A 13237-nucleotide genomic window follows, 5' to 3' on the forward strand; every position below is an offset into this window, starting at 1 on the left:
CCACAAAAACTACACCTGTTTTGTTCCATAGTATTTGACTTACATTTACTCAGATTTCAGTATTACATTTAAGTAAAGGAAGCATTTAATGCTAGCCGTATTATTCAAACAAAAATTGTCGTTCTGATTATACAATATCAGGCACTGTATGTTCTCCACAACAAAAGTCTCAAACCAATAAGCTTTCAAATAAGACCGACACATGTATATGTATTCAAGTTTACTAAAGTGTGCGCCCATTTGAATTCATGAATTGCGCACATGTTCCCCAACACACACGCACACACAATCACATTTTTATTGTATAATATCTGCCTAGATGTTTTTAAATTATCGAGCCAGTGTGCTATAGTACATTTGTGTGTTTATAGATTCAACTTAATGATATGATTTCTGATCGTTTCATTTCCTCTGTTCTGTTTCTCTTTTGGATAATTATCTCCACTAGGTTTTAAGTGAGATTAGTTTTGTCGAGATGTAATTTTAGGATAAGAAAAAGATGGATAATATGTGTTATGAAAATGTTAAAATATATAAAATAATTCATCCAATAATGTAGCTATTTACCATTTACTAGCACAATTAATGTTACATTTACTGGTTCATAATCGATCATTTTTGAATTCAACTAAAGTTATAAAATATACTAATCTTAATATTTTAAGATAATATGTGCCTCGGAAGTGGCCTAGACTTATGTTCGAACATTCCTTAATGAAACTTTCAGTCATTCTCTCACAAAAGCAAGAATAAAAGCCAGTTACTAGAGAAACAAATAACCTACTAGCATTTACCAAATTGACATTCAAAAGGCAGCCATTCCTATGTAAGCTTAATGGAAAAATTAAATATTCGAATTTCGAAAACTTTATTGTCAAAATTTGAGACTCGAAAATCTGTACCCGAGGCGCATTCTAAGCACAGTAATTTACACTTTTGTTATTGTCAGTGTTCACAATGTACTTATAAATAATCAGTTGTGTTTTTCTTGTTAATATTTGATATTGTAGCCATAAGAAGTCATGGAAGTTATAGTCCCTACCGAATAAATACCTTGTGTTGAAAATCCATATTCATTTCCGCTTGATTCGTCCACAAAACATGAACGAAAGATGATGCCTTCCATAAGAGCAGTTTCAGAGTGCTCGAAGTCAACCTCGACAACTATGCATCGTCAAAAAGACTGTGACCTAGCCACACTTAGAGGTTATAAACGGCAAGCGAGGGTATTTGGTTGCGGATATAAGACCTCTGGGGTGAAAATTAGCATATTTGGCGGGAAATAATCACCGAGCGAAGCGAGGTGATTATTTCACCCAAATATGCTAATTTTCACCCCAGAGGTCTTATATCCGCAACCAAATACCCGAGCGTACCGTTTATAACCTCATTATAATATGACAAAGTTGAATACAAGAGGACAAAGTTGCTATTTCTGACCTGAAGTTTAGAGGAGGGATACTAATCATGCTGGCCCAAGGGCCTCATCACAAACTCGACAAGAAGATCTCAGTCCGAGGTACGCTCGTGCACACTCGATTTCACAAACAAAATAACGCAACACTGTGATGAAAATTTTCAAACTTGAAAAATTTTATTCAAAAAACTCTTAACAGGAAACGGAATGATAAACAGTGTAACATTGGCAATGTAAATAAAACGGAACTATAGTGCGCAAGAGTACGCATGTCTGAGATGGGTCGCCTGAACGCTGATCAAGTTACGAAATACATTATTCGGACAATTATGGCGACTCATATTATTCGAAATGTACGCTCTAATTTTTTTGATGAATGATAACTGTTTGTGTAAACACTGCCTTGAAAACTACAGTTATTGAACAAATTCGAAGGTGATATATACTGGACATTTTGGCATGTCGACGCGTTTCCCTCAAATTGAGTGTGAGCAACCGCGGGTACGGGTGTCGACGAAGCTGGAGTCCCGACAACTGAAACATTTCTGGTAGGTGAATTTAAGATTGCTGACATTAGAATGTCACTGCACTGGCGTTTTTTGTTCATTGAACTATCACGACAATAACTGCGGATACTCCCTTCATTTCGGTGACCACTCAGATTCATAATGATACGAGTCGGGACCCCAGCGTCGTTCAGTGACTTGATCGTGGTGGCTCGCACACAATGGTTTGTGTAGGCCTACATCGTACTCAATTCTGCGGCAATCGAAATCTTCTTCATCATTTCACCCAAAGAATTGTGACCAAGAGGACTGTTGACGTACCAAATGGTTTCATTACCAGAGAAATTGGAAATTGGCCGCTGAAAAAAGGCATTGCAATTTGGGTTGAGTTTAGTAATATACTTCAAAATAGCTGTAACTGGGCAAAGAGGAGACCCCGTTTTGTACATACGTTTCTCAGACTCGAAGTCATCTTTCAAATCCCGGGATGGTTTTTAGTTGCTTCTACATATGCTAAAGTTATGAATTCCCTCCCTTCGTCATCCCTCTTCAAATAAAACTCCCCTTGTGTAAATCACTCAGACCCTCCCGCCCCCTTCGGCAAAAGAAAAACTCTACATGAAACCAAACGAGGCGCAATAATGACAACGGGTCAGAGTCTGACAGTGTCCCACTCGCAAACATCTTCTTCAGGTCCCCCGCACTAATCGGCGTTTTGTGACGGACCGTGTCCTTGCCTTCTCGCTTCAGACTCTTGATCTTTCCAATAAATACATTATTCGCCGCCTGAAATTCTCTGTCTCGCAAGATGTTAACGGTACGGTTGAATGGTACGTTCGTGATGTGACGATGGATAGCCGCCCTAATTCCGGAATAGCTTCTAATGCTGTAATCGTTGCCTTCTCGTGTTCTTACTTCGGCATAAAACTGCCTCAGTAGGTGAGCCAGGGTTTCTACCGGAAGCATCTCAAAATCTGGTGAGAATGATCGTTCTCCACACCAGGCTGCAACGGAAGAAATACGATACAGTAAAATGCGTGTCAAAAGTGAAGGTCAACAGGTCAAACGGTCACTGCATTGTTTACAAAACAGTTAAAATGGCGGCGCCCGGCTGGTGTGGTACGTCCGTCCATAGAGGTTCCGACGGTTATTCGAATCACAATTCAGATGAGACTCATCCTTCGACATTTATTTTTTATTTAATACTTACTTTTTAGTAATTTCACTCCCCACTTAGTTGATGCGTTCGTATTTGCTTCGTTTTTTTTCGCTGCCAACTGTTCCACCGTTTCGTTTGTTAATTCGGGGAATCGTCTTGCTCTGTGTTGGCATGAAATGAGAGGTTCGGTAGCCGGCAGTGCGTTGCTAACTGAGGGTACCGACGACGACGCAATTTGTTGTTCGATCGCCGTCGCTGCTCGCACAAGCTCTTCGTCGGTGATTTCATCGAGCTGCTCCAGACTAAAATTGAGATCGAAATTAGCCTCCGTCCGTTGGTCCGACATGGTTAGGTGTTGATCATCGATTGAGCTCTACATCAGAAATATTGAAATTTGCGCGAGCTTCTCATATTGTGCAGACGACAATTTTCACAATACCACAGCCAATCAAATGCAGAGTTCTCCTGTCTTGGCCAGGTCTTCTTGTTGAGGATATAACCCTGGCTCCAGCCAATCAGATGGCCGAATTCAAGCTAGGCATATTATAATGCATAATACAATCTACTAGAATTCTTCTCAAATAGTCCCATCGTTCTTCCCTGAAAGGTTATCCATGGAAGGTAGCAATCAGTTGACGATTGCTGGAATTATGATTATTTGTACATGAAGTAATTTGCATTTGTGTTATATATATATATATATATAATATATATATATATATATATAGAGAGAGAGAGAGAGAGAGAGAGAGAGAGAGAGAGAGAGAGAGAGAGAGAGAGAGGGGGGGAGAGAGAAAGGTAGATAGATAGATAAGTATAGAGATGTCTTCGTAGGAAATTATAGTCCTCAGTGCTAAAGCAGAGCGTTATAAATAATGACACTAATTACTTCAAGTAAGAAGTAATGATATCTGTTACTTAAGTTTCATGCATCGTTCAATCTTCGGACAGAAGTAGTGAACTCTAAACTCTCATTTATATGTTCTGAACAAACCATTGTATTTGTGAGTGACGTGGAAATTTGATAAATAGTAGTCCAATAGAGAAGGACACAAAGTCACACGGAGGTCTCTCTTGGATGTTCTCAGATATAAAAAAAATTATTAAGAATGAATCACAATTTTATTTAAAATACCTAAAAAATATTCCTGGCTCATCTTCAGCTCTAGAATATTATAAATCGTCTCTTCCTACATGTATACAGTCATGGTGACGTGCGCTGAGAAGAAAAGATAAGTGACAAGTCTCGAGGCAGTCACTGTGTCGCTTTGCTCTTAGTTATTATATACCCTCTGACAGCGTTTCATTTTTAGGGGCCCAAGCAACCGGCTGGGCCCCTATTGGTTTTATAGGAGTTCAACTTTCTTCTTCTTCTACTTCTTCTTCTTCTTCTTCTTCCGCTCTTTTTTTGTCGACCTAGAACTCAAACACCGCTTACCGCAAACTTCTGAAACTTGCAGGGCTAATAGGTACCTATGAGATCTCGTGCACCTGGGTATACAAATTTCGATTGGTCACATGACCTGGCGGCCATATTGGATTTTCGAAAAATACCAATTTAATTTTAAAAATCTTCTTCTCCAGAACCAACATACAGATTTAGCTGAAATTTTACTCATGTCATCCTTAGAGTGATCTCTTTCAAGTTTGCGAAAGACGTTTGGATCGGTCACGTGATTTGGCCGCCATCTTGGATTTTACGAAAATCGCAATTTAATCATTAAAAATCTTCTTCTCCAGAACCAACACACCGATTTAACTGAAATTTTACTCATGTCATCCTTAGAGTGATCTCTTTCAAGTTTGCGAAAGACGTTTGGATCGGTCACGTGATTTGGCCGCCATCTTGGATTTTACGAAAATCGCAATTTAATCATTAAAAATCTTCTTCTCCAGAACCAACACACGGATTAAATTGAAATTTTACTCATGTCATCCTTAGAGTGATCTCTTTCAAGTTTGCGAAAGACGTTTGGATCGGTCACGTGATTTGGCCGCCATCTTGGATTCTACGAAAATCGCAATTTAATCATTAAAAATCTTCTTCTCCAGAACAAACACACCGATTTAACTGAAATTTTACTCATGTCATCCTTAGAGTGATCTCTTTCAAGTTTGCGAAAGACGTTTGGATCGGTCACGTGATATGGCCGCCATCTTGGATTTTACGAAAATCGCAATTTAATCATTAAAAATCTTCTTCTCCAGAACAAACACACCGATTTAACTGAAATTTTACTCATGTCATCCTTAGAGTGATCTCTTTCAAGTTTGCGAAAGACATTTGGATCGGTCACATGATTTGGCCGCCACATTGGATTTTCGAAAAATCGCAATTTTATCATTCAAAAACTTCTTCTCCAGAACTAACACCAAAATCTTTTCGCAAACTTTATAGGCCATACTACTAGATGCTATATAATAAATTTCAAGGAAATTAACCAGGCAGTTTTTGAGAAGAAAATTTTTAAAGTATTATTCTTCTGATTTTTCAATGACCTTTGACCTCCCCTATACCTCTGCAGCTAAGCTATACAAATGGCTTATTCTGGCCTATGTAAGAGTCATATCTATTTCTGGGCAATCTAATAGAGCAAGAGGTCAGATTTTTGGTATATGGGGATAACAACGAAAAACAATTTTTTTAACAAAATGTCACATGACTTCCATGACCTTTGACCTCAAATATACATATACGTCCATAACTTAGGAACCACAAGTGCTACATCCTTCATATTTGGTAGGATGGGAGACCTTATGGTGCCATATCCTGTACCTCATTAAATATGCACATATCTAATTCTGGGCAAGCCAATAGAGCTAGAGGTCTGATTTTTGGTATATAGGCATAACTTAGCAATACAATTTTTTTGACAAAATGTCATGTGACCTCAATGACCTTTGACCTTAAATATACGTATATGTTCATAACTAAGTAACCACAAGTGCTACACCCTTCATATTTGGTATGATGGGAGACCTTATAGTGCCATATCCGGTACCTCATTAAATATGCACATATCTAATTCTGGGCAAGCCAATAGAGCTAGAGGTCTGATTTTTGGTATATAGGCATAACTTAGCAATACAATTTTTTTGACAAAATGTCATGTGACCTCGATGACCTTTGACCTTGAATATACGAGTGTATGTCCATAACTAAGTAACCACAAGTGCTACACCCTTCATATTTGGTATGATGGGAGACCTTATGGTGCCATATCCGGTACCTCATTAAATATGCATATATCTAATTCTGGGCAAGCCAATAGAGCTAGAGGTCTGATTTTTGGTATATAGGCATAACTTAGCAATACAATTTTTTTGACAAAATGTCATGTGACCTCAATGACCTTTGACCTTAAATATACATATATGTTCATAACTAAGTAACCACAAGTGCTACACCCTTCATATTTGGTATGATGGGAGACCTTATGGTGCCATATCCGGTACCTCATTAAATATGCACATATCTAATTCTGGGCAAGCCAATAGAGCTAGAGGTCTGATTTTTTGTATATAGGCATAACTTAGCAATACAATTTTTTTGACAAAATGTCATGTGACCTCGATGACCTTTGACCTTGAATATACGAGTGTATGTCCATAACTAAGTAACCACAAGTGCTACACCCTTCATATTTGGTATGATGGGAGACCTTATGACACCACATCCTGTACCTCATTAATTATGCGCATATCTAATTCTGAGCCAGCCAATAGAGCTAAAGGTCTGATTTTTGGTATACAGGGATTACTTAGCAATACAATTTTTTTGACAAAATATCACGTGACCTCGATGACCTTTGACCTTGAAAATACGTATATGTCCATAACTCTGTAACCACAAGTGCTACACCCTTCATATTTGGTATGATGGGAGACCTTATGACACCACATCCTGTACCTCATTAATTATGCGCATATCTAATTCTGAGCCAGCCAATAGAGCTAGAGGTCTGATTTTTGGTATATTGGGATAACTTAGCATTACAATTTTCTTGACAAAATGTCACGTGACCTCGATGACCTTTGCCCTTAAATATGAGTATATGTCAATATTCAGTAACAACAAGTGCTACACCCTTCATATTTGGCCGCCATATTGGATTTTACGTAAAACATGCAATTCCCACTGACACGTACAGTAACTATGAGATGATGTTCAAAATCATACTTTTCCAAGATCGAATTTTGCACATAATATCATTAGTGCAAGATCTTTCAACCATGTTATCCGCTTGGGCCCCGCCAACGCTGCTTGCAGCTTTAATTATCTTGTTATTAAACTGTATTGCAGTAGCTCAAGACATGGAAAGCGAGACTAGAAACATTTGGAAAACATCAAGGCCATAAATGAACAGTTTTGAGGCATAATCGATAATGTAGATAGTGACCGAAAACTTTACTCTAAATGATTCAATAAAAAGTGAAAACACAAAGTCCAGCGATATTTGCAAAGTTACCAACTCATCAAGTTTAAGTAAATGTTATTCAATAGTTTTTATGATATGTAGAAGGTATCTGAGCCAGTCAATTAACCAATGACCGCAATATCAACTCCTATTCATTAGGTGCACAAATAGGATTTTTATAATTCAAGATTTACTCATTGCATGGCAAACGTCAGAAGTTGTTCATCCCCAGTGGTTAAACTTGATATTGCTTTCTACGCATACATATAAGCAATATTGATAAGAAATGTTTGGGAGATTACATTACAGATATTTGTTACAGGAGCTGTGTGTGAAAAATTTTAACTGACCCTTACATTTGAAGTAAGCTTAAAAATCACTTGCAATAGGTCTACAAGCTTAGCGAGTGAAAAAGCTGTGCCTAAATAATGCCGATAGGCTGCGTTCAGAAATAATGGTGAAGGGGCTGGAGTAATCGCGATTGATATATATTTTCGCATGCTCAGCTCAATACCCTAAAAATTCAAATCTCTCGATCTTCCTACGGCGCGACAAATGTTCCATAAACATTTGTCATTAAAATATAAAAACTGTCAAAATTTTTTCTCAACTAACTCTTAAACGCGTATGAATAATAAACAGAAAGCTATCCTGTCCATATGATCGCATTTTATTTATGAAACTTCTCTTAAATCGCATTTATCTTAAAATATATAGGAATTATGCTTAAATATAGGTATAGATAAAGATTGAGTGGCCAAAAAATAAGTAAACAATCTCAGTAAAAAGTTTAGAAAAAAGATATAAAGAGTCCATTGTAAGTCATTCTTCAAGCGACTACGGGAATAAATAAACATAACACATAATTAAGAGATTTCAAGGACTGAGGAAAAAGGAGTCACTTATTTTAAAAGGCGTAATAACTTACACAAAAATGCAATGAGTGTTGATTTTAAAAAAGAAAGTAATAATCATGACAAAAAACCATACTACGTACAAAAAATACATTAAAATATAATCGAAAACTGCCATTCGAAAAAATATACCAGAAAATAATTCAAATGAGAAACCACATCCAGTTTCACTCTTAAAAAGAGATAAGAACAGAATCGAAAAGTCGACAGTGATGGCGCTAGATAAACGTTAGTCTGATTCCGTTGGCTGCGCTGCAACCGAAAATAGCTCAGTCTATTATAAGCATTGCTATCGTGGTCAACAGTATGAGCGCAATGATTGCATGGAAGTTCATTTCGTCTTGAAGTTACCTTTAAAGTGATTTTGTTTGATCTTGGAGTAATTTTACCTCCATGATTTCCCGAACCACGCATCCCATGTCGACATTGAATGAAAAACGAAAATTGACTTATTTTTTAGTCATTGAAGTATATGCGAAAGGAGTGATAGTCTGTCAAATCTGAGAAAAAACCATAGACGACAATGGTCATTCCACCACAAAATGCGACCATAGAATTGCAAAGTCGAGGACTGAAGAGCGAAACAGTGTAAATAACTTCAACGTTTAATGTTTCGTCGTCACAATTCCAAGCTTGATACTATACAGATATGATCACATGATTTGTCAGGTGACTGTGCTCATTAATGTGCAGTCAAAATTGTGACTAAAATGATGGCCAACGGTAGCTCATACCTGACCCTATTATCGTTAGCAGCGCAGCTAGCGGTAGAAATGAGTCAAGGACCTAGACTAGATAAAAGTGTCACAGCGCATCATCTACTCAAACACGTTACTGTGAGTCAAAAACAACAAAAGAGTGCACCGTAAAAAGAAAACAGAAACAGAAACCCCATAGAAAAAAACCAACATGCTAAGCGAATAATTAAAAACGTCATGGTTCGCTCATGGACATCCAAGTTAACGAGACCTGCCATTGTTCTCAGTGGCATTTTATAATAACAGTACATGACAGTTTACAGGTCAGCAAGCTCTCGTTGTATTGCGCTGTTGGCCGGCGGTCCCCTCGCTGAACAGGTTCGCCTTAACCAACAGGCGTACCAGAGTAATAGTCTAAGAGTCTGATACTATTTTCTTAATTATCAAAAATGATGTCATAATTATGAAATATTGATATACACTAAAACCATGTTAGTATTCTTAAGGGTTTGGCTGCTATCTGCCGATATCAGCACTTGATAAAATGACTGTACGTGTATGAATTGTGTGTAACATAGGCCAGGGCGTCCCAAACAGAAGAAACTATTCATTTCACAATGGTTGGGTTACCTTTGAGGATAGATGAAAGTCCTCTATATTCATGAATAAACAGGCAAGAACTCCATGCCATTATCGCTGTGTTGAGGAAGGCAGGCCGTATGGAGCAAGGGGACCTCTAGGCGCCATGAACAATTGTCTACGTGCACAAACTAATCCGTAGTACATAAAGTAAACTGTAACCAGTATATTCTTTGAATTCATCCCTTTGCAGAAATCTTGTTTTCAAGACAGAAAAGGCGACACCATTGTGTTTCGGTGGAAGTTCTGCAGCGGGTCCAGACAGCTCTTGAGGCATTGCTGTGTACATGGTGTTGCTATCGAGAGTGTACCTCTCGTATGTAAATTGAAGTGTGGACTTCCTTAAACTATTCTCAATTAACCTGACTCTCTGAAAGAACAGTTTCTAGAACGTAGTCGCTAGAAATACATTGCTTCATGAATTATCTCCGATCTCTCGTTTATTTTACATCTCACTATTTTGAAAAAAATTATTATTAAAGCATATAAATACAGTGTACATGTACACTTATATTGCCGTCAGTTGCATCTTATATACATCAAAGTGTCAATATACCTTACGACTGCTGCACAATAAAACGCAGGCTGTGTGAATAAGTTTCAAGCACTTAAACATATTTGTACTTAACTACACAAAAATGCTGTTGTTACACATTACAATGTTAAAACATTATATCAAGTATAATATACCTACCTGCACTGTATGAACAATCTATTCATTGGAAATGAGAAATACCGGTAGCCACATTGAAGTTCAAGTAAAGTGTATCGTTACATTTAATGAGATGCACTCTTTCTGTGTACCTTAGTCATTAAAAAGGGTTATAGATTTTGTTTAATCATACTAACTTTTTATTGAGTTACCGCCCAAATTACGGAATCTAAAAATGTCCAAAATAATAGGGAACCAAATATATTTCAACCCCCCCCCTAGACGTAGCGCAACACTTTCAAATCCCTATTGACTAGCCCCAGATTCAAAATTCCCCTAAATTCTTCCTGACCCCATGTCACCAGTGTTTGTGAACTGTGCAGCTATTGTTGTCAATACACCCCCAAACTCAATTAACTAATGAAATGCCTTTAATGAAGTGTGTTCGCATGTCTACTAAAGTTTAAGCCTCGACGATTTAACTCCCTGGAGAAATAAGCGACATTTATCGGAATTATCATTGGTGAACTTCGCGAATACACAATTCTAGCATCAAACTCGGTACCTGTTTTTCATTATTATGTTCACAAACGCAAGTTATTGTCTTACATATTCGGTTTGTGTGAGTGTGTCTATATAGCTGTCCGTTCGTGCCACTGGCTTCTTAACATTTGCCACTTTGGTTATGGTAGCACGCACCTCGATTTTGAAAGACGTAAAATTTTGCTGGAGCTGTGCTCACTGAAACCTATAGCATCGCTCTAGCCAAATAAAGAATACAAATAAGGTGTCACATTGCAATGATTGGTACTGGGAAAGCAAATTCCAAACATTTATCGATATTTGAAATTGAAACTGACCGACACCCCTATGTTAACTTTATGGGGAAAAATACAATTTTCAAAAATATGCGACGGTGAAATTTTTTCTTTTACAAATTATTTCATATTCTGAAGTACTCTTCCGGTAATTTTCTTTCCTTAGCTTGTTGGACAAACGAATGGTTTTTTTTACAATTTGATCATACCAGTGCCGACTCGAAATCAAATTAAGTAAAAACAGCTAATTAATCAACCAATTAATGATCAACTAACTGATCAATTAATCAAATGCTAAGCCAACGGTCTATGGAATCAAGCCACTCTATCTACAGCTACCAAATGAAACTGCTTTCGACGACGAGTTCTGTTACTTACAAAGATCAATAAACGCTTTCTGTCTAGGCCTCTATTTCACCAAAGAGGGCTCCAAACACCATATCGCTTATATTAAATATACCTTTAGGTAATATACTATTTATAGGGCGACTCATTTATTCCGTTTGAACCCTTAATTTTAAATATTCAGCCTCTTTAGTAGTATACAAACTGGACCACACTTTCCTCTCTCAGCCTCCATTTCGTTCAAGAGGCTCACAACATGCCACTCGCGCTAACTTATGCCATTTTAACCCTTAATTTTGAATATTAAACCCCTTGGTACACATGTGAACAGGAAGGAACACTCCCCTAAATAAATGATAACACATCTGTAGGAACAAATCTCTCGAGAGGAAACAATGCCAAGAAGAAGCAATGTTCCTCCCTTTGCCTACAAGAAGATGCAAACGGGAAAGCTAGGATTCGAGAGGCTAGGAGGAGTTATGGAATCGGAAATGCACGAACAAAAATATCCAGCAGGTAGAGGAGTCCTATTTCCTTCCGGTGGCTCGAGCCGTACACCAGTGGCGAAATTTTTGACGATTTTCTAGCTATGCTACTGGGTCGCCCTGACCTATTTCTATCCAACAAATAATACAAGCTCTTCGTGGGTGCGAAAGAGGCAAAGTACACTTTCGTCCATCTACGGGATTTCCCTATCTATAGTCTACACTGCAAATTTTTCTGGTTTGCCGGCCAGCTAAATTCAAGCCAAAAATAAACCGGCTTGTTTGTCAGTAAACGGATTGTTTCGAGTTGTGAATTTTGGCTTATATTTGGCTTTCTGGCATGCCAAGTCTGGTTTCTGTGCATGCCAGTTTTGTTTTTGATACGGTATATATACACGCCAAGCAAAGATCACTTCAGCTTGCCAGTAAGCCAGTTAGTACTGGACAATGGTTTACAGGCAATCCACTCTTATATGAACTAGGCTTGCTAGCAAGCCATGTTTAAGATACTGTGGCTTGCCCATATACCAGATAATGCTGAACAGCTGCTTATTTGTAAACCAATACCACACATCTCTGGCTCAACAGTAAGCCAATTCTGGTTCCATCTGGTTTGAAGATAAGCCAATATTACTGCAATGTGGCTTACCAACAAACCAATTTCTGACTAATTCTGGTTTACAAGCAAGCCACTATACGGATTCCTCTGGTTTACCAACAAGCCATTACAAGCTGGCTTGCAGACATGCCACTCTAGGGCTTTTGTATGGCTTGCTGACAAACCAGTTCAATATTAGCCATATTGCCGGGGGTGGGGGGGGGGGGGGGGGGGGGAGGGATAATTATTTCTGACCATCCTTCAAATTCAAATTGGATGTCTTCAATTTTGTAGACACAGAGGAGGATTATCATCCCATGGAATGGCCTATTGGGTCCTCTATGTGATGGAGCTACACAAAGCAGGACTGTAAAATATCTGAAACACAAACAACAGCTGAAATAGTTAGAAATCCTGCATGCAAGCTACATTAAAAAACAACAATCATCAAATTAATTTCACATTAACATTTATTGCAATTTACAAGAAATGAAACAGCAATTGTTGCAACATAATTAAATCTAATACTTACAAGGGTATACTCACTGAAAATGATATTCTTATGAACGCCTTGATGTTATAAAGTTT

This window comes from Ptychodera flava, chromosome 2, assembly GCF_041260155.1.
Source record: "Ptychodera flava strain L36383 chromosome 2, AS_Pfla_20210202, whole genome shotgun sequence".
NCBI classification, from domain to species: Eukaryota; Metazoa; Hemichordata; class Enteropneusta; family Ptychoderidae; genus Ptychodera; species Ptychodera flava.